General features: G+C 47.9%; 1 protein-coding gene and 1 pseudogene across 2 annotated transcripts in view; one reads left to right on the plus strand and one right to left on the minus strand.

Annotated features, from left to right (window-relative positions):
- The window catches only part of LOC129715985 (uncharacterized protein KIAA1755-like), a 155,579-nt gene that overhangs the window by 43,921 nt on the left and 87,564 nt on the right, over positions 1-24,094 (minus strand). The gene's annotated exons all lie outside the window — the stretch shown is intronic.
- LOC129715986 (U2 spliceosomal RNA) lies at positions 18,457-18,564 on the plus strand (annotated as a pseudogene).

A 24,094-nucleotide genomic window follows, 5' to 3' on the forward strand; every position in this document is an offset into this window, starting at 1 on the left:
GGATGAAATCAGTGCTCATTAAGATAGAATGATAAAAATGGGCGGTTTCACCTCTCATTTGGGAATGTTAACACTTCCGCACAGTAAGTGAAAATCCAGAAGAAAAGCAAATGCTGGAAATCTAAAACTAAAAAGAGCCAATGCTTCATGTCAGAGATCTTTCAACAGAACAGTAACTGACAATGTTACTGCACAAATGATCTTCAGTCTGAAATGTTCCCTTCCCACAGATACAGCCTGAGCTGCTGAATATTTCCAGCATTTTCCTTGATTCGTTTGGACTTCCCCAAGTACTAATGGCGGAGTAGAGTTGAAAGGACCTGGACTACTGGAGACACAAGGAACCGCAGATACTGTAATCTAGTGAAAAACACAAAGTACTGGAGGAACTGAAGAAGCATCCCGACCTGAAACACCGCCTGTCAATTCCCTCCACAGATCTCTGAACTACTAGCAGTCATTGGATACATAATAATAATAATAATAATAATAATAATAATAATAATAATAATAATAATGTTTTGTTTATAGGGACAGTGCATATTAATTAACATTTGCATGTAAATATGCGAGATTGTAGCCAATCAGTAGCTAATTTACATCCCTAGTCCCAGGCAAAGGTAGGTGAAGTGTCTTGCCCAAGGACACAATGACAGTACACACTCCAAGCAGGATTCGAACCGGTCACCTTCAGGTTGCCAGCCGAACACTTATCCCATTGTGCCATCTATTTTATTTCATTTCATTTAAGAGGCTTTGAATAAGCACATGGATAGAAACATAGAAACATAGAAAATAGGTGCAGGAGTAGGCCATTCGGCCCTTCGAGCCTGCACCGCCATTCAATATAATCATGGCTGATCATCCAACTCAGTATCCTGTACCTGCCTTCTGTCCATACCCCCTGATCCCTTTAGCCACAAGGGCCACATCTAACTCCCTCTTAAATATAGCCAATTAACTGGCCTCAACTACCTTCTGTGGCAGAGAATTCCAGAGATTCACCACTCTCTGTGTGAAAAATGTTTTTCTCATCTCGGTCCTAAAAGATTTCCCCCTTATCCTTAAACTGTGACCCCTTGTTCTGGACTTCCCCAACATCGGGAACAATCTTCCTGCATCTAGCCTGTCCAACCCCTTAAGAATGTTGTAAGTTTCTATACGATCCCCCCTCAATCTTCTAAATTCTAGCGAGTACAAGCCGAGTCTATCCAGTCTTTCTTCATATGAAAGTCCTGACATCCCAGGAATCAGTCTGGTGAACCTTCTCTGTACTCCCTCTATGGCAAGAATGTCTTTCCTCAGATTAGGAGACCAAAACTGTACACAATACTCCAGGTGTGGTCTCACCAAGACCCTGTACAACTGCTATGTTATGTTCTATGTTATTCCATTTTCTTTCCTCACAAAGTAACGTAGAGATCTTTAAAAGTATGAAGATGTCCCAAAGGTAAAATATGAAGACACACAAGTTCATAAGTTCATAAGTGATAGGAAGTGATTAGGCCATTCGGCCCATAGAGTCTACTCCGCCTTCAATCATGTCCGATCTATCTCGCCCTCTTAATCCCATTCTCCCGCCTTCTCCCCCTAACGCCTGATACCCGAACATTGTGGAAGAAATACAATTTGAAGCACGCAACAAAAGCTATTCACTGTTCCTCAAAACACTTGACAATAATAAACTAAACTACGGGATAGGACTTTTGCTAATGAATGACAAAGAAGATAAAATATGCAAGTACAGATAAAACGATAGAGTATTGGAGGACATTGGCAAGCAAACTGGGGAATATTGTTTTACCTACTGCAACTTCCAGTCACCAGGATCCGTTGAAGTTAATGGTATAGTGAGACGAAGCTGGGAAGTAATGAATTGAAAAAGGAATAATAGCTTCCCCTGATGAATTAGGGTGTACTGAAGGGAGAAGCCTTTTGAAACACAGGGCAGTTGCGCCAAAGGGCATATTTCAATTCAGTGGTATTTTTCTATACACTTTTCTATACACTTTCCGTACAGATCCACAAGCAACAAAGATACACAGTTTTTAAGCAATGTTTTTCGTCATAAGGTTCATGATTTTGCAACAAAAGGAAACAATTTATTTTCCAGCATTTCCCAGTGGGCATGGAAAATGAGTGTCATTGAACCTTCGACTCCAAGACCCTTGGCAAGGCATGAGAGAGCCTGTGACAAAGCATCGCTATCCAGTGGCATGGAAATATTCATGCAGCCTGGCATTGTCCTGATAAAATCTGGTGGGAAAGGCTCGCCATTGGCAGCAGGAAAAGAAGCAATTGAATTCAAATTGTGGAGGTTGCCCTTTAGTTCATTTGTTTCTTCCAAGAGCAATTAAAGATTCCTTTATCGAGGAAGGAACTGCAAATGCTAGTTTAAACCGAAGATAGACACAAAAAGCTGGAGTAACTCAGCAGGACAGGCAGCATCTCTGGAGTGAACAGAGAAACATAGAAATTATGTGCAGGAGTAGGCCATTCGGCCCTTCGAGCCTGCACTGCCATTCAATATGATCATGGCTGATCATCCAAATCAATATCCTGTACCTGCCTTCTCTCCATACCCCCTGATCCCTTTAGCCACAAGGGCCACATCTAACTCCCTCTTAAATCTAGCCAATGAACTGGCCTCAACCACCTTCTGTGGCAGAGAATTTCACAGATTCACCACTCTCTGTGTAAAAAATGATTTTCTCATTTCGGTCCTAACAAACTTCCCTCTTATCCTTAAACTGTGACCCCTTGTTCTGGACTTCCCCAACATCGGGAATAATCAGAAGGAATTGGTGACGTTTCGGGTTGAGACCCTACATCAGACGAAGGGTCCTAAAGGTTCTGAAGCATACCCATTCCTTCTCTCCAGAGATGCTGCCTGTGCCGCTGAGTTATTCCAGCATTTTCTGTCTATCTAAAGATTCCTTTGTGTCAACAATAAATGTCTGCGGGGTAAATTCTACTGCGTGATTGTTTAATATTTTCCGATCCCACATTGTACATCCCATAACATTCAATTCCATTCATAGATTAGATGTTTAGTCTTGAAACAATGTACCAATACGTACAATTCACTATTCTGACATGGTGCAGTGTAATGGAAAGACTCACTGCTTCTTTTTTTTATATGTCAAAATAGACTTTATTCAGGTAATAAATATATACAATACATGAACCGTGCAAAAAAATTCATCAGCCATTTTCGGAGGCTATACACACTTTCAATACTGTTTACACATATTGCTCAAATTTCACAAATTTATCCTCCACCCCTGCCACTCATGTGGCCCACTGGCGTGGAATCCCTTCCCTTATTCTGAGAGGCGTCTCCATCACACCCTGCCCCCCATGTCCAGCAGCGGAAGGACCTCAGACTGTGGTCCTCCCCCACTGAGCCTTGGCATTGGCTGCGCCGAGCTTCACTGCATCCCCCACCACGTACTCCTGCAGTCTGCAGCGGGCCAGTCGGCAACATTCCCCGACGGACATCTGGGTGGTCAAGAAAGCTCGGGCAGACCAAAGAGGGTCTTTCACCGAGTCGATGACCTTCCAGCAGCACTCGATGTCAGTCTCTGAATGCGTCCCTGGGAACAGTCCGTAAATTACAGCGTCCTCTGTGACGGAGCTGTTCGGAATGAATCGTTTCAGGGACCATTGCAGCCTCGCTTTGCAAATCCAAAGAGGTGGGCGACCGTCACCTCTTCATAGCAGCCGTCCCGAGGGCAGCGTGCACTGGTAGTGAGGTTCCGATGGTGCAGGAAGGATCTAACTGGGAGGGCCCCTCTCATCGCCAGCCAAGCCCGGTCTTGGTGCTTGTTGGTGAGCTCTGGCGATGAGGCATTTCACCAGGCAAGCTGGGCAGTCTGCTCTGGGAACCACGCCACCGGATCCATCGAGTCCTTTCCCTGCAGTGCCTGCAGGACATTCCCTGTTGACCACTGCCCGATGGACCTGTGGTCAAAGGTGTTGGTCCGGAAGAACCTTTCCATGAACGACAGATGGTGCGGCAATGTCAACTGACTGACAATTGCGTGGCATCTGCGCCAGGCCCATCCTTCGCAACACTGGGGACAGGTAGAACCTCAGCAGGTAGTGACACTTGGTGCCCACGTGCCTTGGCTCTACGCTCCACCTGATGCAGCCACACACGAAGGTGGCCATCAGGGTGAGGAAGATGTTGGGCACGTTGCCTGCCGACTTGTGCATTGTGGCCCGTCGCACCCAGTCCATCCTCGACCCCCAGATGAACTGGAAGACGGCCCAGGTGATCCCTGTGGTGTAGGAGGGAGGGACAGGCCACACTTGTGCCAAGTACAGTAGCCCCGAAAGTACCTCACACCTTACACTTTGCACCCGAACTAGGTGATAGATCCAAGCGCTATATGTCCGCAGATGAAGTCATGGCCGCAATTGGAGAGAAGGATTAGGCAAAATTTCTGGCCGAGACTCTTCTTCAGACTGATGTCGGTGGCGGGAGAAAGGAAGAGGCGGAGACAGTAGGCTTGTGGGAGAGCTGGGAAGGGGGAGGGGAAGGAGGGAGAAAGCAAGGATTCACTTTGCAAACCCCTTCCTTCCTCTTGGACTCCCCCTCATGGCCGTATACCTTCTTTAGACCTTTTCATTTTAAGCTGCTGGTGGGACATCAACGTTTTCCACTCCCCTTACTCACTCTAACCCCCACCCCATGAACGTACAGCCCTCCGCTCACTCTGCAACAACCCAGACTGGGTGATCAAACCTGCCAATAAGGGAGGTGCCGTGGTAGTCTGGCGCGCTGATCTCTACCCGTCTGAGGCCAGGCACCGACTCTCAGACACCTCCTTCTAGTTATCCTTGGACCATGACCCCACAGACAAGCTCCAGGCCTTAATATCACACACCATTACTGGTTTCATCGCTTCCGGCTCCCTGCCCTCCCAAGCCTCCAACCTCATCATTTCCCAGCCCCGCACGTCCCAATTTTACCTTCTCCCCAAAATCCACAAACCTGACTGTCCTGGCAGACCCATTGTTTCTGCCTGTTCTTGTCCCACCAAACGTATTTCCACATACCTCGACTCCATCCTATCCGCCCTGGTCAAATCCCTCCCTCCCCAAGTCCAAGACACCTCGCACGCTCTTTGTCTCCTCCATGACTTCTGTTTTCCAGGCCCCCACTCCCTCATCTTCACCATGGATGTCCAGTCACTCTACACATCCATCCCCCACCAGGAGGGTATTAAAGCCCTCCGTTTCTTCCTCGACCGCAGAACCAACCAATCCCCGTCTACTAATACTCTCCTCCGCCTAGCAGAGCTGGTCCTTACCCTCAACAACTTTTCCTTTGCTTCCTCCTATTTCCTCCAAATACAAGGCGTAGCTATGGGCATGCGCATGGGCCCCAGCTATGCCTGCCTCTATGTAGGGTACGTCGAACAATCCTTATTCGAGGCGTACCATGGCCCTATCCCCGAACTCTACCTCCGCTACATTGACAACTGCCCATGCAGAACTCACTGACTTCATCCATTTCACCACTAACTCCCATCCAACACTCACATTCACCTAGACAATTTCTGACATCTCCCTACCGTTTCTAGACCTCACTATCTCCATCGCAGGTAACAGACTACTGACTAACATCTACTACAAACCCACTGACTCCCATGGCTATCTAGATTACATTTCTTCCCACCCTGCTTTCTGTAAGGACTCTATCCCCTACTCCCAATTCCTCTGTCTACACCGCATCTGCTCCCAGGATGAGGTGTTCCAGACCAGGGCATCGGAGATGTCCTCATTCTTTATTACAGATGAGGCTCTCACCAGGGTCTCCTCTATATCCCGCAGCTCCGCTCTCACCCCCCTCCCCCTCACAAGGACAAAGTCCCCCTTGTCCTCACCTTCCACCCCATCAGCCGTTGCATACAACATATAATCATCTGGCATTTTCGCCACCTCCAACGGGATCGCACGACTGGCCACATCTTCCCATCTCCTGCTTTCTGCAGAGACTGTTCCCTCTGTAACTCCCTGGTCAATTCGTCCCTTCCCACCCAAACCATCCCCTCCATTGGTGCTTTCCCTTGCAACTGCAGGAAATGCTACACTTGTCGCTTCACCTCCCCCCTTGACTCCATTCAAGGATCCAAGCAGTCTTTCCAGGTGAGGCAGAGGTTCTCCTGCACCTCCTCCAACCTCATCTATTGCATCCACTCAAAGGTTCAAAGGTTCAAAGGTTATTTTATTGGTCACATACACCCAGGTGTAGTGAAATGCTTGTTGTCAATGCAACACATAAAGAAAGAATACAAACATAACAGTAATAAAGACATTTAAACATGAAAACATCCCCCCACAATGGTTCCCATTATGAGGGAAGGCACAATGTCCAGTCCCCATCCCCAGTTCACCCATAGTCGGGCCTATTGAGGCCTCCACAGTTGCCTCTACGGATGCCCGATGTTCCAGGCCGTTCTCGCCGGGTGATGCTGCTCCGGCGTCGGGAGAATCCTCACAGCGACATGGGACACCTGGAACGGCCGCTTCCGTACTGGAGGCCGCGGCTTCCGAAGCCGACAAGGCCGCGCCGGTTGGAGCTTTGCCACTGGCGATCTCGGTGAGGGATCCCAGGCTCCCGATGAAAAGTCAGCACCGCCACCCGCGGCTGGCCGCTCCACAGACCCGCAGCTCCGCGATGTTTTTATCTGCGGCCTCAGCTCACTGGAGTTCCAACGCGGCGACCCGGGTAGGGCATCGCCCGCTCCGCGGTAGCGCTCCAGCGGTGTGCCGCCGCCGAAGCCGTGATACTGGGCGGTCCCCGACAGGAAACGCCGCTCCAGGCCCGCTGGTAGGCTGGGAGGACGGGTCGACGGTGCAGCCCGGAGAAAAGCTGCCTCTCCGACCAGGTTGGGAACCTGAAAGGTAGTTTCCCCCCCCCCCCCCCCCCCCCCCCCCCCCCCCACATAAAAAAGGCTAGAACTCAAGAACAAAAACACTTTAACTAACTAAAAAACATTTTAAAAGAGAGAAAAAACAGACAGCTGCAGGCTGGGCAGCCATACCATACAGGACGGCACCCCCGTGTGTCTCCAGGTGTCAACTTCTCTACATCGGCGAGTCCAAGCACAGGCTTGGCGATCGCTTCGCTCAACACCTCTGCACAGTCCGCACTAACTAACCTGATCTCCCGGTGGCTCAGCACTTCAACTCCCCCTCCTATTCCAAATATGACCTTTCTGTCCTCGGGCTTCCTCCCTTGTCAGAGTGATGCCCAGTGCAAATGGGAGGAACAGCATCTCATATTTTGCTTGGGTAGTTTACACCCCAGCGGTATGAACATTGACTTCCCTAATTTCAGATAGTCCTTGCTTCTTCCCTCCTACCCCTCCCCCTTCCCAGCTCTCCCACAAGTCCACTGTCTCCGTCTCTTCCTGTATTTTTCCCGCACCCCCCGACATCAGTCTGAAGAAGGGTCTCAACCCGAAACGTCGCCTATTCCTGTGCTGCCTCACCCGCTGAGTTTCTCCAGCATTTTTGTCTATGTCCGCAGATAATCTTAGCCAACACCCGTGCTGAGAGAATGTTTATTCAGTCAGTGGTGTGCTTTTTAAAAGATACATTAAATGAAGATATAAACAATCCCACGATACTGTTTCAAAAAAGGTCAAGGCCATTCTTCGGGAATGGCAACCAACATTTATTCTGTAATCACCACTATCAGGCAGACGAGTTGTTATTTTATCACGCTGCTAGTTTTGGAACGCTGCAATCCACTAGTGACTGCTGCTTCCCTACTTTAGGCCATATCGAAACATAGACAATAGGTACAGGAGTAGGCCATTCAGCCCTTCGAGCCAGCGCCACCATTCAATGTGATCATGGCTGCTCATCCAAAATCAGTACCCCATTCCTGCCTTCTCCCCATGTCTCTTGATTCCGTTAGCCCTAAGACCTAACAGAATCAAGTGGTTTTGCAGAGTGGCTTTCTATAAAGCATTTCGGCTCAACCGGAGATCACACGAAGAGTTTTTACAAATGGTCATCTTTCTTTCTTTTTGAGTCACAGTTATGTTGCTCTTCACCTGAAGCCTTCTGTCAACACACAAATACTGCCTAGGGAGAAAGTGCAGATGCTGGGCTACACCATAGGTGGACACAAAATTCTGGAGTAACTCAGCGGGACAGGCAGCATCTCTGGAGAGAAGGAATGGGTGATGTTTCGGGTTGAGACCCTTCTACAGATTGGCCGAAACGTCAGACCGAGACATCATCCGTTCAGTTACTCCAGCATTTTGTGTCCACAATTACAATACAATTGACTCAAAACTCAAATTTATTAAGATTATTAAGGTTTTTGGACACACTAGAGGCAGGAAACATATTCCCGATGTTGGGGGAGTCCAGAACCAGGGGCCACTGTTTAGGAATAAGGAGTAAGCCATTTAGAATGAGATGAGGAAACATTTTTTCAGACAGAGTTGTGAGTCTGTGGAATTCTCTGCCTCAGAGGGCAGTGGAGACTGGTTCTCTGTATTTCATTGTCATATGCATTTCGTTGTCTCTGTACTGTACACTGACAATGACAATTTTACTTCGGAGTCACGTGAGTGACTACGTGAAGAACCCACCCAGCGCGCAGGCGCGGCATTACGTCAGCAGTGCAACAGCGGCAGCAGCTGGAGCCAGGCTCTCCAGCTGCAGCATAAAGACGAGACCTCAGGTAAGTGCCTTTTTTGTTACAGAGTCGCTCTAGAGAGAATAATGGCCTCTCGCAAGCGACCAGCCAGGAGGACTGCCTGCCCAACTCCACCCGAGGACGGGTCCATAGCTGGACGGCAGCCTCTCGCAGCGGAGGAGCCTTTTCAACGCTCCCGCTCACCCGACACCGAGCCGCCCCCAGTGCTGCAGATTTCAACGCCCCGCACAGGGAGGAAGGCGACACATAAAACCGACCGGCCGGTGTCCTCCGATGAATCGGAGGAACGGGAACACTCTCCCCCACCGAAAAGGGGAGACGCTCGGATCAGCTGCATGAGGCAGCTCCTCGAGCGCATGATAAACGAGGAGATGCGGCATCTCCCAGGAGGACGGGCTTTGGCCTCCTCCTCTCCACACCCTTCTGTACCCTCTATGTTCGAGGGCAGTAAGGGAGGCCAGGACTGGGCTGGCCTATCCCAAGGGCAGGCGGAGGATACCGTCAGCATGCCGGGCGTGCCGGAAGAAGAGCTACTGGGTGTAGTGGGCCGATATGCGGCGCCCCCAACAACTGGGATGGTGTTGCCACCCAGAATGGCGGCCACCATAAACAGGCTGTCCAACAACCCGCTGCAGGACAAGGCTGTCCAGCAGGCCCTTGATAATTACATAGCGCCAGAAAATTGCGAGGCGCTGAGGGTCAAGACGGTCAATGGGCAGATCTGGAACCAGCTGGGGCAGCAAATCAGGGCTCAGGAAGTCAAAATGCAGCGAGTCCTGAAGCTCCACTCAGCAGCCGTCACTGCCTTTGCTCGGTCCGTTGGGGATGAAGACCTGACCATACCCCAGCAGGATGCCCTCGCACTGATGTGCAGCACCACGTATGAGCTAAATAACCTACGGCGGGACAACATCAGGCCTGCCCTCAACCCAACATATGCCGGCCTCTGTAAAGCTCCAGCGCCCGAACGACAGGCGCTGCTATTTGGTGCGGATCTGGCCAAAAGGCTGAAGGAGTTGGAAGAGGCGGCAAAACCAGTAGGCCTCATGAGGGCAGGGCCAGGACCGAGCAGGGTGAAGACACCCAGTTGGCCGCACGCCTCGGCAGCCACCAGCAGATACCGAGCTGGTGAAAGCCTGGTGACCGCCTCCCACTACCCCCAGAGCTCTTTTTTAGAGCGGGGCCCAGGGCGGAGCCGTGGGAAGATGCACCGCCCCACCGCAGCACCAACACGGACAACCTTGGGCCAGACCCACCGAAAACGACCCCACAAGTGAACATGGAGGTAGGTGGGTCTGGTTCCTGTCAACATACACAGACAAAGGGTGTAGTATTAACAGGGGGACGTTTGAGGTTCTTCAAGCATGTTTGGTGCTCCCTTACTAACAATAAGTTTATACTCAACAGTATTAGTGGATACAAAATTGAGTTCAAACCAGGCGTAGAACCGCCAGTTCAGCACATGCCCCAAAGGGTGTTCCTTCCCTCGGCAGTTGAGAAGGTAGAAGGACAAGCTGAACTTGATCGGCTCGTGGCTAAAGGCATCATAGAAATGACCACACACGAGCCGCAAGAATTTGTATCAAATATTTTTCTCAAAACCAAAAAAGATGGTGGATGTCGCATTATTATTGATCTGACGTCACTTAATCAGTCTGTTGAGTATCAACATTTCAAAAATGGAGACATTTGTCACTGCCAGACAACTGATCTCCAAGGGATACTACATGGCAAGCATAGATATCAAAGATGCTTACTATTTGGTACCCATTCATAAAGATTACTTTAAATATCTGAAATTTATCTGGAGGGGCCAGCTATGGCAGTACCGAGCTTTGCCCAATGGTTTAACGACAGCTCCCAGACTATTTACGAAAATTCTTAAAGTGGCCATGAAGAAATTGAGAGAACTAAAACATTTAGTTGTGGCCTATCTGGACGATGTTCTCATATTAGGAAGAACACGGGAACAAGCTGTCGCAGGAGTGTTAGCCACTAAACAACTCCTTGAAACTTTGGGTTTTATCCTTCACCCAGATAAATCAATATTGGAGCCTACTACTAACATGGATTACCTAGGCTTCACTATTGACACGATTCACATGACTGTCACTCTGCCCAGAGACAAAACAGTTTCACTTATTGAAGCTTGTAGCTATTTAATTGCTACACCGCAACCTAGAATACGGCATGTAGCCAGAGTTATTGGCTCTATAGTAGCAGCATTTCCGGCTGCCCAACATGGGCCCTTGCATTATCAAAATCTACAAAGAGCAAGGACTCATGCATTACGCCTTCATAGGGGGCATTATGATCGCAAAATGGATTTACCCGCTGAAGCCAAATCAGAACTTCAGTGGTGGGTTGACAATATTTGGCACAGTCACAGTCCTTTCGCCGTAACCAATCCTAACATAACCATTGCAACGGATGCCAGTGCTTTAGGCTGGGGAGCTACTAACTCCATAGACAGCACAGGTGGCAGATGGACTAACTCAGAGGCATCGCTACTACAATCACTGGGCATTAACTTTTTGGAAATGCTCGCCGCCTTTTATGGGCTAAAAGCATATGCATCTGATATGCGGCACGTGCATGTTAGAATTATGATCGACAACACTACGGCAGTATCTTATATCCAGCACATGGGTGGCATTAAATCAGTATCATGCGACAAATTAACTGCTATAATCTGGCAATGGTGTGTCGAGAGACATATTTGGCTATCAGCTGCCTATTTACCAGGCAAGCTAAATTTAGTGGCGGACACCAGGTCACGAAAATTCAACGACAACATCGAATGGATGTTGGACCCAAAATTATTTGCTAAAATTGTCAAGCAATATGGTACGCCAGATATAGATTTGTTTGCGTCTAGGTTAAATCACCAACTACCCATGTATGTGGCTTGGGAACCAGACCCAGAGGCAGCAGCGGTAGATGCCTTCACGCTGGATGGGGGAAATTTCTTTTTCTATGCTTTCCCTCCCTTCTGCCTCATCAGTCGGGTACTCCAGAAAATTCAGGCAGACTCAGCCTCTGGCATTCTGGTCGTGCCCGACTGGCCTACCCAACCATGGTTCCCAATGTTCCACGACATGGTGGTAGAGACACCAATGGTCCTTCAACACCACCCCCAATTATTGACTCACCCGGTAACTGGCATTAGCCATCCATGCCACCAAAAATTGAAACTCCTGGTTTCCAGATTTTGAACAGGCCTTACCGGGGATTGGGGTTATCAGACAGAACAATCACCACCATGTCGGCATCCCTGCGAGTTTCCACCAAGAAACAGTACCTGACCTTCATCAGGAAATGGGAACAGTACTGTCTGGACGCAGGGACATCCTACAAGACGGCTTCGATCTCGGATGTGCTGGAGTTCCTGGCCCACCTGCACCATGATCTCAAGATGAGCTACAGTGCCATCAATACGGCTCGGAGCGCACTGTCCGCATACCTCATGCCGATAGAACAGCATAGTGTGGGATCCCACCCTCTGGTCATCAGACTCCTTAAGGGGATCTTTAACACCAAACCCCCTACACCTAGATACACTCACATGTGGGATGTGAGTGTAGTTCTGACACACCTTCGAGGTTGGCCTCTGGTGGGATCCCTGAGCCTGGAACAGTCCACTTATAAGACCCTCATGCTCATGGCGCTTGTCTCAGCTCAAAGGGTTCAGTCGCTCCATCAGCTAAATCTGAACTACATGGTGACCACCCCAGATACCATTACTTTCACCATGCCGGGGTTGGTAAAACAAAGTAGACCAGGTACATCAAACTCCCCGTTGATCTTCCGGGCTTACCCTCCAGAACCTAGGCTGTGTGTGGTGACCCACCTTCATCATTATCTAGACACAACCCAAACGCTTAGAGGGAGAGAGAAAGCCTTATGGGTTAGCCACAGAAAGCCTTTTGGACGGGTTACCAGCCAGACATTATCCAGATGGTCCTCAGCATGGCAGGGATTAACACAAATGTTTTTAAATCCCATTCAACCAGGGCAGCGTCCACCTCAGCGGCGGATAGGATGCAGGTTCCCCTAGACCACATCCTCAGAGCAGCGGGATGGTCAAGGGGATCGACATTCCAACGATTTTACAGGAAACCGCTGATGGAACAGGACGTCTTTGCGGATACCATTTTAGAAACCGCAAAGTTATGATTTAAAGCCCATGGGAGCTATTTTTTGTTATAGTTAATAAACATTTCTTTTATAACTAAACAAACTTGTTGGTCTTTAGCTACCACTTCCTCCCTCTATGATCTTTCGGCAGTGAGTGATATAACTGTTACACGGTTTGAAATCACAGACCTTTGAAGTCTTCACGTAGTCACTCACGTGACTCCGAAGTAAAATAGTAAGATTAAACGAGTACTTACCAGTACGAAGTTTGATCTGTATTTTATGAGGAGTTACGATGAGGGATTACGTGCCCTCCGCTCCCACCCTCATTATATAGATCAAATTCGGACTAATGTCTCGTTGGTCTTTACTATCTTTACTTCAACTAGTGTCTATCTGTGATTCCACACCGCTGCTTGGAAGTATGCCGCGCCTGCGCGCTGGGTGGGTTCTTCACGTAATCCCTCATCGTAACTCCTCATAAAATACAGATCAAACTTCGTACTGGTAAGTACTCGTTTAATCTTACTATTAAAATTGAATCTGAAATTGAATCTGAATCTGAATCTGAATCTGTATGCTTTCAAGAGAGAGCTAGATAGGGCTCGTAAAAATAGCGGAGTCATGGGACATTGGGAGAAGGCCGGAACAGGATACTGATTGGGGATGATCAGCCATGATCACATTGAATGGCGATGCTGGCTCGAAAGGCCGAATGGCCTACTCCTGCACCTATTGTCTATTGTGTATTCTTAAGCATTTGGTACAATTTGTACACAATTCAGGACTATGGCAAGCTTCTACTGGATGTTGTGAAGGATCTACATAGCAGGAGTGTGAAGCTCTGCTTCAGGAGATCTAACAGCAATATAGGCACCTCACATGGCCTTCAATTCCGTACAATTCCTAACCACCATTGCCCAAGTACCATGGACATCTAGTCCCCTTACACATCCATTCCCCACCAGGAAGCTCAAGGCCCATTCATTGAACAACGACCCAATTGGTTCCCCTCTCCTAACATTTTCCTCTCCCTGGTGGAACGTCTCGTCACCCTCAACAGCTTCTCTTTTTGATTCCTCTCACTTTGTTCAAGTCAAATGTGCAGCCATGGGTACCCGTGGGCCCCAGTTATGCCTGCCTTTTTGTTGGTTATGCCGAACAGTCCATGTACCAAACGCACGCTGCCAACAACCCCCAACTATCACCTCATCTATGGCATCCTGTACTCAGGATGTGGCCTCTTTTGCAGCCGTGAGACCAAGCATCGATCAGGCGACAGTTTCACCAAACACTTGCACTCAGTCGGTCAAGACCTGTTGGATCTCCTGGTTGCTGTCCATTTTAATGGCCTCCCCATTCCCATACTGACCCTGGGCCTCCTCCGCTGTCAGCAGTGGGTCCACATGCAATCTGGAGGAACAGTACCTCATATTTTGCTGGGGTAGCTTACAACTTAGTGGTATGAATGTTGAATTCTCCAATTTTACCTGAACAACCCTCCCCCCTCCCTCCCTTTGCCACACTATCCACCTGTGACGTAACATAGCCTGTGCTAAAGACACAGTCAGCTGCAAGGAACCTTTATGCAATGGTGAAACAATAAATCCAGATAGCGCGCTGGTTAACCTCTTCTTCCCCTCTTCAAAGCCTCGACGTACATCCCATAATAGGGGGACCAGAACAGCACACAATATTACAACTGCAGCATTAGCAAAGTTTTGTAAAGTTACAACAGGTTTTCTTGTACTCAATGCCCTCACCGATGAAGACAAGCACACCAAATACCTTCTTTACCACTCTGTCGACTTCAGTAGCCTCTTTCAGTTTGGAAAGGCAAAAGCTCTTGAAATGATGTAAAGAAACAAGATCTCCTCACCATGTGAGCGCCTTCTCATCATGCCTGAGTCTCTTGGAGAATGATTTTAAATGACTGACTCCCAAGATTAGTTATTAACTTCATTGAAACGCATCCACCTGCTTAATGAAAGGCCAACAAGGTTTCTTGGATATTTTACCATCCGACAGAGCCGGCATTTGTATTTTTCTCTTCAAATGAGATTGAACAGTCGGGTGCGTTTTCTCAGGGGCTGTTGGATCGCATCGGGAACTTATTACCTGCTTCGCTTAGAATGATATACAGGGAAGTATAACAACGGCCAAGAGCACATCATTTATCTCCACACCTCACCGACCACTTATGCTCCACAAAAACAATTAGACAAAACAGTTCAGTTTAGATTAAAATACCTGTCTGCGCTTTACAAGACTCCACCTGGCGTCGTCAGGAATAGACACCTTCAGCTTTTGTAAAGACACAGGGGAAATAGATTTCCAAATGATCGCAGGCTTTTCATGTCAGATGTTACCTGAATCTGTCCAGACATGACACCGACACACTTGGCTAAACCTTCCTTTGATCTGAACTCTACAAGCTAGACGGATTGTTCGGCATGAATGCCGCGGGCTAGTCAAAGCACGGTGCTGGAGCAGCTTTTATTCACTCCCCCCTGTAGCTTGATACTTAATTTCCGCCCACAATGGGAACAAAATACATTTAAGCATTCAAAAGAGAAAGAACCAAGCCCTCTACCTGATTTTAACAATGATGCTTTAACCATGTACATTGCCAGATATTAATGCTTTCTTCGTCTGAGCAAGTTGTATAAACTACAGCAAAAGACCTTGCAGAAAAACACAATTGACTAAGTGTTCAAGAAGGAATGATTCAGTTCAGTTTAGTTTATTGTCATGTGTACAGAGGTACAGTGAAAAACATTTGCTGTATGCTGTCCAGTCAGTGGAAAGACAATATATGATTACAATCGAGCCATTTACAGTGGATAGATACATGTACTGCATTTCGTTGTCTCTGTACTGTACACTGACAATGACAATTAAAGTTGAATCTGAATCGAATCTGATAAGGGAATAACGTTTAGTGCAAGGTAAAGTCAACAAAGTCCGATCAAGGATAGTCCGAGGGTCACTAAAGAGTAGTAATTCAGCACTGCACTCTGGTTGTGGTAGGATGATTCAGTTGCCTGATAACAGCTCGGAAGAAACAGTCCCTTTTTCACACAGAGAGTGGTGAATCTCTGGAACTCTCTGCCACAGAGGGTAGTCGAGGCCAGTTCATTGGCTATATTTAAGAGGGAGTTAGGTGTGACCCTTGTGGCTAAGGGGATCAGAGGGTATGGAGAGAAGGCAGGTACGGGATACTGAGTTGGATGATCAGCCATGATCATATTAAATGGCGGTGCAGGCTCGAAGGGCCGAATGGCCTACTCCTGCACCTAATTTCTATGTTTCTATGTTTCTATGTCCCTGAATCTGGAGGTGTGCGTTTTCACACTTCTATACCTTTTGCCTGATGGGAGAGGGGAGGAGAGGAAGTGGCCAGGGTACAACTCATCCTTGATTATGCTGTTGGCCTTGCCAAGCCAGCGTGAAGTATAAATGGATTCAATAGAAGGGAGGTTGGTTTGTGTGATGATCTGGGCTGCGTCCACAATTTGCTGCAATTTCTTGCCGTCTTGGATAGAGTTGTTCCCTAACCAAGCTGTGATGCATCCTGATAAAATGCTTTCTATGGTGCATCTGTAGACGTTGGGGAGAGTTGTAGGGGACATGCCGAACTTCCTAACCCTCTAAGGAATTTACTCTGGAATTGAGCCAATTTACTCAATGGAAGCCGAATCCAAGGCCTGTGGTCAGGTACATGTATCATTTTCATTTCTTTATGGTGCACCACCAAATGGCAGCCTGGTCAAGATGCTGCCTGTCCCGCTGAGTTACTCCAGCATTTTGTGTCTACCTTCAATTTAAACCAGCATCTGCAGTTCTATCCTACACATTACACCTGGTCAAAAACTATTAATTAATTGAAAAATACAGCATGGAAACAGACCCTTCAGCCCACCCTGTCCATGCCGACCATCGATCACCCATTCACACTAGGTATATGTTATCCCACATTCGCATCCACTCCCTACAAACTGTGGAGGCAATTGACAGAGGCCAATTAACCCACAAACCCACACGTCTTTGGCATGTGAAAGGAAAGCAGAGGACCCACAGGAAACCCACACAGAGAGCTCCCAAGGTCGGGATAGAACCTGTGAGGCAACAACTCTAACAACTGCTCCACCGCATCGACCCTAATTTTAAAAGCATGGCCTAAACAACAGATTCTCTGCTGGCTGTCTTAGTAATATCATGTCTACAGCAGCCGATCGCAGTACGTCCATCTTCCAATGTATCCGCTTTCACCAATGGTAACAGAATCAAGGAGAAATCCCTGCATTTAATGAATAACACTTTTCTTCGGATCCAAGTTATGGAAAGGTGAGCAGTTATAGGCTGAGAGAACCAAGCTGAAAGGACACCTAGGGCGACTCAAGCAACAACGTGCCACGTGTATCAGAGGGACAGAGGAAGTTGCTCGTGGTCATAATAACCTTGGACGTCAGGGATCTCTGTACTCAGGGATCAACAGAATGGCAGTTTGATGAAAAAAGGGAGGATTGAAGGATGAACAAAAGTAATTTTACTTCGGAGTCACGTGAGTGACTTCGTGAAGAACCCCGCTTCCACGCATGCGTGTCATATCGCTACACGCATTGCAACGAGTCACACGGGGGGAACGGCGTTCCCCAAGCGGGAGATTTGAAAGTCGGGAACAGCAGGTAAGAGACTCTGCGTTCCTTTTTTCTACTTACTTTTAGGTGGCTGCGGAAAGCCGGCGGGGAGACCCGTGGAGGGCGAGCAGCCGGCAGCAGCAACGGCACGAGTTTCCCTGGAGGGGAACAACCTGTGCCCGGCTTCGCTCCCGCACCGGCAAAATTCACTTCTCGGCCGGGCGGGAAGCAAAGTAAAGAGGTCCCTATGCCAGTCTCAAACGAGACTGGCTTGGGAGCAGTCGGTAGCAGCCAGCGCAGAGGCTGCGGGACAGACAGCTCGGACCAGCGAGGGGCTCGGAACGCTCAGCGAGTGCAGCGGCACTTATGGAGTCGGAACGGGACGTTCGGGCTGAAAACCTTCTTCACAAGGTAAGGCCCAGGGTCCAGGGGATCCATAGGTACAGCGGGGGTTACCGGCTGCGGAACTGCCGCGAAGGACCAGGCCCGTGAACACCGGGGTCGGTCCAGGCGACTCGAACCCGACACACAGGGAACGACGGTCACCGGCGGGAGAAGGAAAGTCGGGAACAGCAGGTAAGAGACCCTGCGTTTCCTTCAACTTACCTTCTAGGTGCAGACATGGACCAGGTCCATGTAAGGTGCAGAAGGCCGGCGGGAGAACCACGGAGGAGCGGCAGCAGCAGCAGCAGCAGCAGCGGCAGCGGCAGCAGCAGTGGCAGCCGGCAGCTGCAGGAGTACTGACAGCGGCAGGAGCACAGGCAGCAGCAGTGGCAGCTGGCACTTCGTGAGGAGCTGGCAACGGCAGGAGCAGCATGGGCACATCGATTCCCGGAGAGGGAAAAACACCTGTGCCCAACTTCGCTCCAGCATGGTGAGAAAGTTCATTTCTCGACAGCAAAGGACTTTGCAGTTGACTGGCTGCAATCTACTACAAGGGACCAGTATGTGAGTTCCAGGGTCGGTCCCAGCGGGGTTTTCGTTACAATAATTGCTTCTCGGCTTTTTGGCTAAGATCAAGTGTAGTATCTGTTCTTATCAATTTAATATCTGATACACCCCTTATCTAGGGACCATATATATTAAATAAAAACTATAGTAGCTGTTATCATCAGTTTTAATGTCTTATATGTCCCTTAGCTAAGGACCATATAAGTAGGAGTGCCCAGAATTGAGGGCATTAGAGTGGGGTTGACCGGCTGCAACGACCACTAGGGACCAGTACCGTCAGTATGGGGGTCGGTCCCAGGGGTCTAAGATAAAGGAGCAGCCAGGAGTGCTGAGAGCGTTGGAGCCGGGTTAAAGGAATAGATGGAAGCAGCTGTGCCAGTTATCCCCCTCACCGGCCATATCCACTTCACGGAAGGAAGGACAAAACTGGAGAAGGAGGACCATGGAACAGCGGGCAGCCAGCAGCAGCCAGCGGCACTTGGATCAACCGTAGTGGGATCAGCTGTGCCCGATGTCGGCCCCGCACCGGCCAGATCCATGTGACCGAGCGGTAGGCTAGACACAAATTAAACAAGGTAGTGGACTCAGAAGGGTCCGACTTTGCATAAAACCGCCGGCAACCAGCGCCCAAGAGGGCTGGAGCGGGAAGAACCGGTGTATGGAGCCTTGCTCCAACGTGATAAAACCACAGCAGTACCTCTTTGAGGGCTGCACAATGCTTCTACCCCATCAGAGGGGAGCACTGTGGGTCAGTTCTGGGTTGACTTGCAAGAGGGGTCCGCAGAACAAAAGACAAGTGGGCAGCAGTTAAGCCCCACAGGGGTACCCCGTGCGGGACCCTAGAGATCTCTAACTCTATAAAAAAGAGTAGGCAGGACCCTGATGGGCCAGAGCCTGGTAATACAGCATCCCATGATCCTAACACAGCAGGGACTCTGCTGGACATGGTGGCCGATTACTTTAGCCAAGTCAAACATGGGTAGACTTGGATCCAGGATGGCAATAGTATTACTATATGTCTGGCCACATACGCCAACAAGGGAAAAAATTTACAGAGACTGGCCAGACATCTGCCACCTGGCAACGGTGAGGCATTACAGGTGCCCAGTGTAAACCAATGCATTTGGCAGCATATGGGGACGAACATCAGGAACCAGGACCTCAAGATCCAGAGAACCTTCAAGGGATTGACGGAAGGCATCATAGCATACACCCGCACCCTGGACTAAACGTAGGTAACCAAAGACCATCAAGACGCACTAGATCTGTTTAATAATATCCAATATGACCTGAACTACACGTGGAAGGCGGCCATTCAGCCAGCACTAGGACCCCAAAAATGCTACCATTTGCAAACAAAGAACCGTGTGTGGACTAAGCCAAGACACTGGGGCTCATTAAGGCCAGCGCAAGGGCCTATTTTGGAGCATGATACCAGCCACAGGCAAGGCCATAAAAAATGTGGCTCATACCAGTAGCAGTGTCAGAAATCAATATAACCTGCAGGATCCGTTTTAGGGTATGGCCAGGGCGGCCACCCTGGAAGATGCGGAAGCCTAAACCTCCCACACAACCCCGAACAAGAAATATTAAACCAGAACCTTATTTTCTTCTGTTAAAATAGGGACCTACGAGGGTAGGGGAGGTTGCAACACTACAGTTATGTATGGTATATAATCACTACAGATTCATATAATCTCAGCAGTATTCAGGGTTATCTGATAGGGGTTTTTCTCATCCCAATAACCACAGTACATCATACACCAGAAGGGCATTTTGTCCTTACATAAACCAAACAATCTAAAACCCACATGGTGCTACAAGATTTGTACACGAAAGATGGGATTGAACATATTTATTAAAATAAAATAGAGTAGGGTTGCAGGATTATCATTGATTTAACCCTATTTAACCCTCATTTTAAGATGGATGCTCTTATTATTGATAAAGACTTGGTGTCAGTTGCGGGTTTCTATATGGCAGGCATTGACTCAATAGAGGAACTTTGGCAATATAGAGCTTACAAAAGGGGCAATCATTAGCCCCAATATTATGTACTAAAAATCGTAAACCAGCTTGGCATTGTTATGTAAATAAGCCATAGGGTGATGTTTTCCCCCGTTCGGACCCATCGTTGGGGTACTAGGGTAAATTCAACCACACTCGGCATCTGGAATTTTCAGAGTACCCGACTGACCTTCTCAATCATGGTATTTCAGTCTTACAGGGGATGGTGTTACAACCATGTTCCCTAATGAACATAGCCAAAAAATTATTGATTTATCCAGTGACTGGAGGCAGTCATCCATGCCATAACACTATGGATTTATTGATTTGTAGAGTCTAACAGACCCACTACACTGTCAGACAGGACGATGAATCTCATCTCATCTGCACTAAGACTGTCAACACGGAAGCAGTACCTTGGACACATCAAGAAATGGGGCATATACTGCTTGGACAACAATCTCGACCAAAAGGCCAAAAACATTCTGGCCGTATTGGGATTTTTAACAAGCCTCCATTAGGATAATCGATGGAGCTACCGTGCCATTAATAGTGCCACAAGTGCACTCTCCAATTACCTATCACAAGGATCGGAACGGCACGCGGTGGGAACGCACCCCTGGTAAGCTAACCAGGTACTCCGAAATCTGGGACGTGGGTGTCGTTTCTCAACATGCTGAGGAGCTTGTAGCTCATAACAGCGTTGTCACCTCAGTAACAGACCAGGAAGATGGTTATGCTCATGGTGTTATTTACCGCACAACAAGTCCAGCCATTAAGCAAACTGAGCCTGGACTCCCTGATCATCTCACCGAGAAACTGGTGTTGTCATACAGGATTTAATAAAAGAAAACAGATCGGGTTCCTCGGGTCTAGGGTTTGATTTTATGGTACACCCATATGGCAAACGACTGTGAATAACAGGACCCATCTAACAATACATAGCATATACTCAGAACATTCGAGGTCAGAGTATGGAGTTGTTTATCTCTTACAAGAAACTGCATGATAGGGTCACGACTCAAACTATATCAAGGTGGCTCAAATAGGTCCTAAAAATGGCAGGAATAGACACTGATGTTTCAACTCTCATTCCACCAGGACTGCAGCAACATCCGCAGCAATATTGTACAGGTACCCACAGACCAAATCCTCAGAATGGCAGGAGGGTCATTTTAAAAAAGGGTTTTTCCACAGGTTGTATAATAAACCAGTTTATTTGGAGCCATCATTGTATTAAGAAAACATTTTAGGTTCAACATAATAATTTGCCCGATAGGTTACAGGGTTATGATTCTCAAATTTTAAAAAAGTGTTATTTTTTCGTTATACCACACAACTCTTTGTATAATTGTGTTTTAAAACTACTAATGATGCTCTCTCCCAATACCCAAGGCAGTTGTGAAGCATGGACTCGTTCCACGGCATGAGGTCACAGAGCTTTGAAATCTTCACGAAGTCACTCACGTGACTCCGAAGTAAAATAGTAAGATTAAACGAGAACTTACCAGTTTGAAGTTTGATCTGTATTTTATGAGGAGTTACGATGAGGGATTTCGTGCCCTCCGCTCCCACCCTCGTATGATCATATCAAAAACTGGTATCTCTTTGATAATCTTACTATGTTAGATCATTATAGGTTCCTGTGACCTCACACCGCTGCTTTGAAGTATGACACGCATGCGTGGAAGCGGGGTTCTTCACGAAATCCCTCATCGTAACTCCTCATAAAATACAGATCAAACTTCAAACTGGTAAGTTCTCGTTTAATCTTACTATTATATACCAGATATTGGTCTGAGTCCAGCACTGCACTGGAGTAACCAGTTCAAACTTCCTGCAGTGCTCCAGAAGGAGCATTAAATGGAGAAGGACATCATTTTGTGAGTTCCATCATTGGAAACCCACTGGAGGTTCGAGGGTGACTGATGTTTAGAAGTGGCCAGATTTAATCACAGAGGCGCAAGAGTGATTGTCGGCTGGTTGTGGTCAGATTTGGCACAACTTCAAAATTTCAAAAGAGTTAGAATTAGCTCTTTGGTCTAAAGCAATCAAGGGATATGGTGGAAGAAGCAGGAACAGGGTACTGATTTTAGATGATCAGCCGTGATCAGATTGAATGGCGGTGCTGGCTCGACGGGCCGAATGGCCTACGCCTGCATCTATTTTTCTATGATTTATTTTCTAAAAAAATGTCCAAAATAGTAAATATCTTGTTTAATCCTGGATAAAGAAGTGAATTTGCAATTGCTTAACATTGAATAAAATATTGTCTTTTGATTAAATTTCCAAATAATAGCGTTAAGGTATGTTGTTGGCAAAAGCACTATGATGATAAATGATTTTCTTGCACTGTTTCTCAGTGTTAATCATTGCAAGACATAAGCAATCTTCAGGCATCTTAGCCAATGTTCCCTTATTGTGACTGACTCCTGGTTTAACCCTCATTAGTTTTGTTGAGTTGAGTTTAGAGATACCGTGCAGCAACAGGTCCTTTGGTCCCCCAAGTCCGCACCGACCAGCGATCCCCGCACACTAACACTATACTGCACACACTCGGTACAATTTTGTACATTTACACCAAGCCAATTAACCTACAAACCTTTGGAGTGTGGGAGGAAACCGAAGATCTCGCAGAAAACCTAGACAGATCATGGGGAGAAGGTACAAACGCAGTACAGATAATAGAATAGAATGGAATAGAATGACTTTTATTGTCATTCAAACAGCTTGGATTGAACGAAATTGCATTTTCTACAGTCTTAACAATTACAAAAAAAACCAAGACACACACTTAACACACTTTACACACTTTGCACAAACATCCATCACAGAGAATATCCAACACCTCCTCACAGTGATTGAAGACAAAAGTCTTATCTCTTCCCTTGTTCTTCTCCCATGGCCCAGCAGTCCAATTGCAACGTCGAGGTGAACTGGAGCTCCCGATGTTAAAGCCCCCGGTGGGCATTGGTAAGTCCTGTGGCCGTTAAAGCCGCACCAGGCGATGTTATGCCCCGCTCCGAGTCCTTCAAACCCCACGATTCCAGCGGGGGAAGTTGCCGTTGCTGGAGCTCCAAAGAGCGGTCTCCCACCAGGGACCTGCGAGCTCCCGATGTTACCGTCCACCGGGCCTGTTGCTGGAGCCTCCGAAGCTCCGAAGTCGGGTCACAGCTGCGCGCCTTCACAGCTCCTACCACTCCGAAGACGGCCAGCTCCGCGATGGCAGGTCCGCAGGCTCCGCAATTGGAGCCGTCAGGTTGGTTCCGGCCACCGGCTCCGCGATGTTAGGCCCAGCAACATCGGGGACCTGACAGGGAAAAAGTCAGGTCCCTGAACAGGGAAGAGATTTTAAACGGTTTCCCCCGCCCTCCCCCCACATACACAGCTAAAAAAATAATAAAACTAGAATCAAACATACATTTAACCAGACAAAAATATATATTTTTTAAAAGACAGGCACACGCACGCACATGCAGTCGAGCCGCTGCCGTTAGGCGCCGCCACACCAGTGTCCGTTAAACAGCCGTAGTCAGGATCGAACCCAGCTCTACCACTATGCCACCGTGCCACCCTTGGACATCCCATTGGATCAGCCCATTGGCCTTCGGACATCCCTTGCTGCCCTTGGACATAATGTTGTGGTTCATTTATTTATAAATCTGATATT

This window comes from Leucoraja erinacea, unplaced genomic scaffold (genome assembly GCF_028641065.1).
Source record: "Leucoraja erinacea ecotype New England unplaced genomic scaffold, Leri_hhj_1 Leri_157S, whole genome shotgun sequence".
Lineage (NCBI taxonomy): Eukaryota > Metazoa > Chordata > Chondrichthyes > Rajiformes > Rajidae > Leucoraja > Leucoraja erinaceus.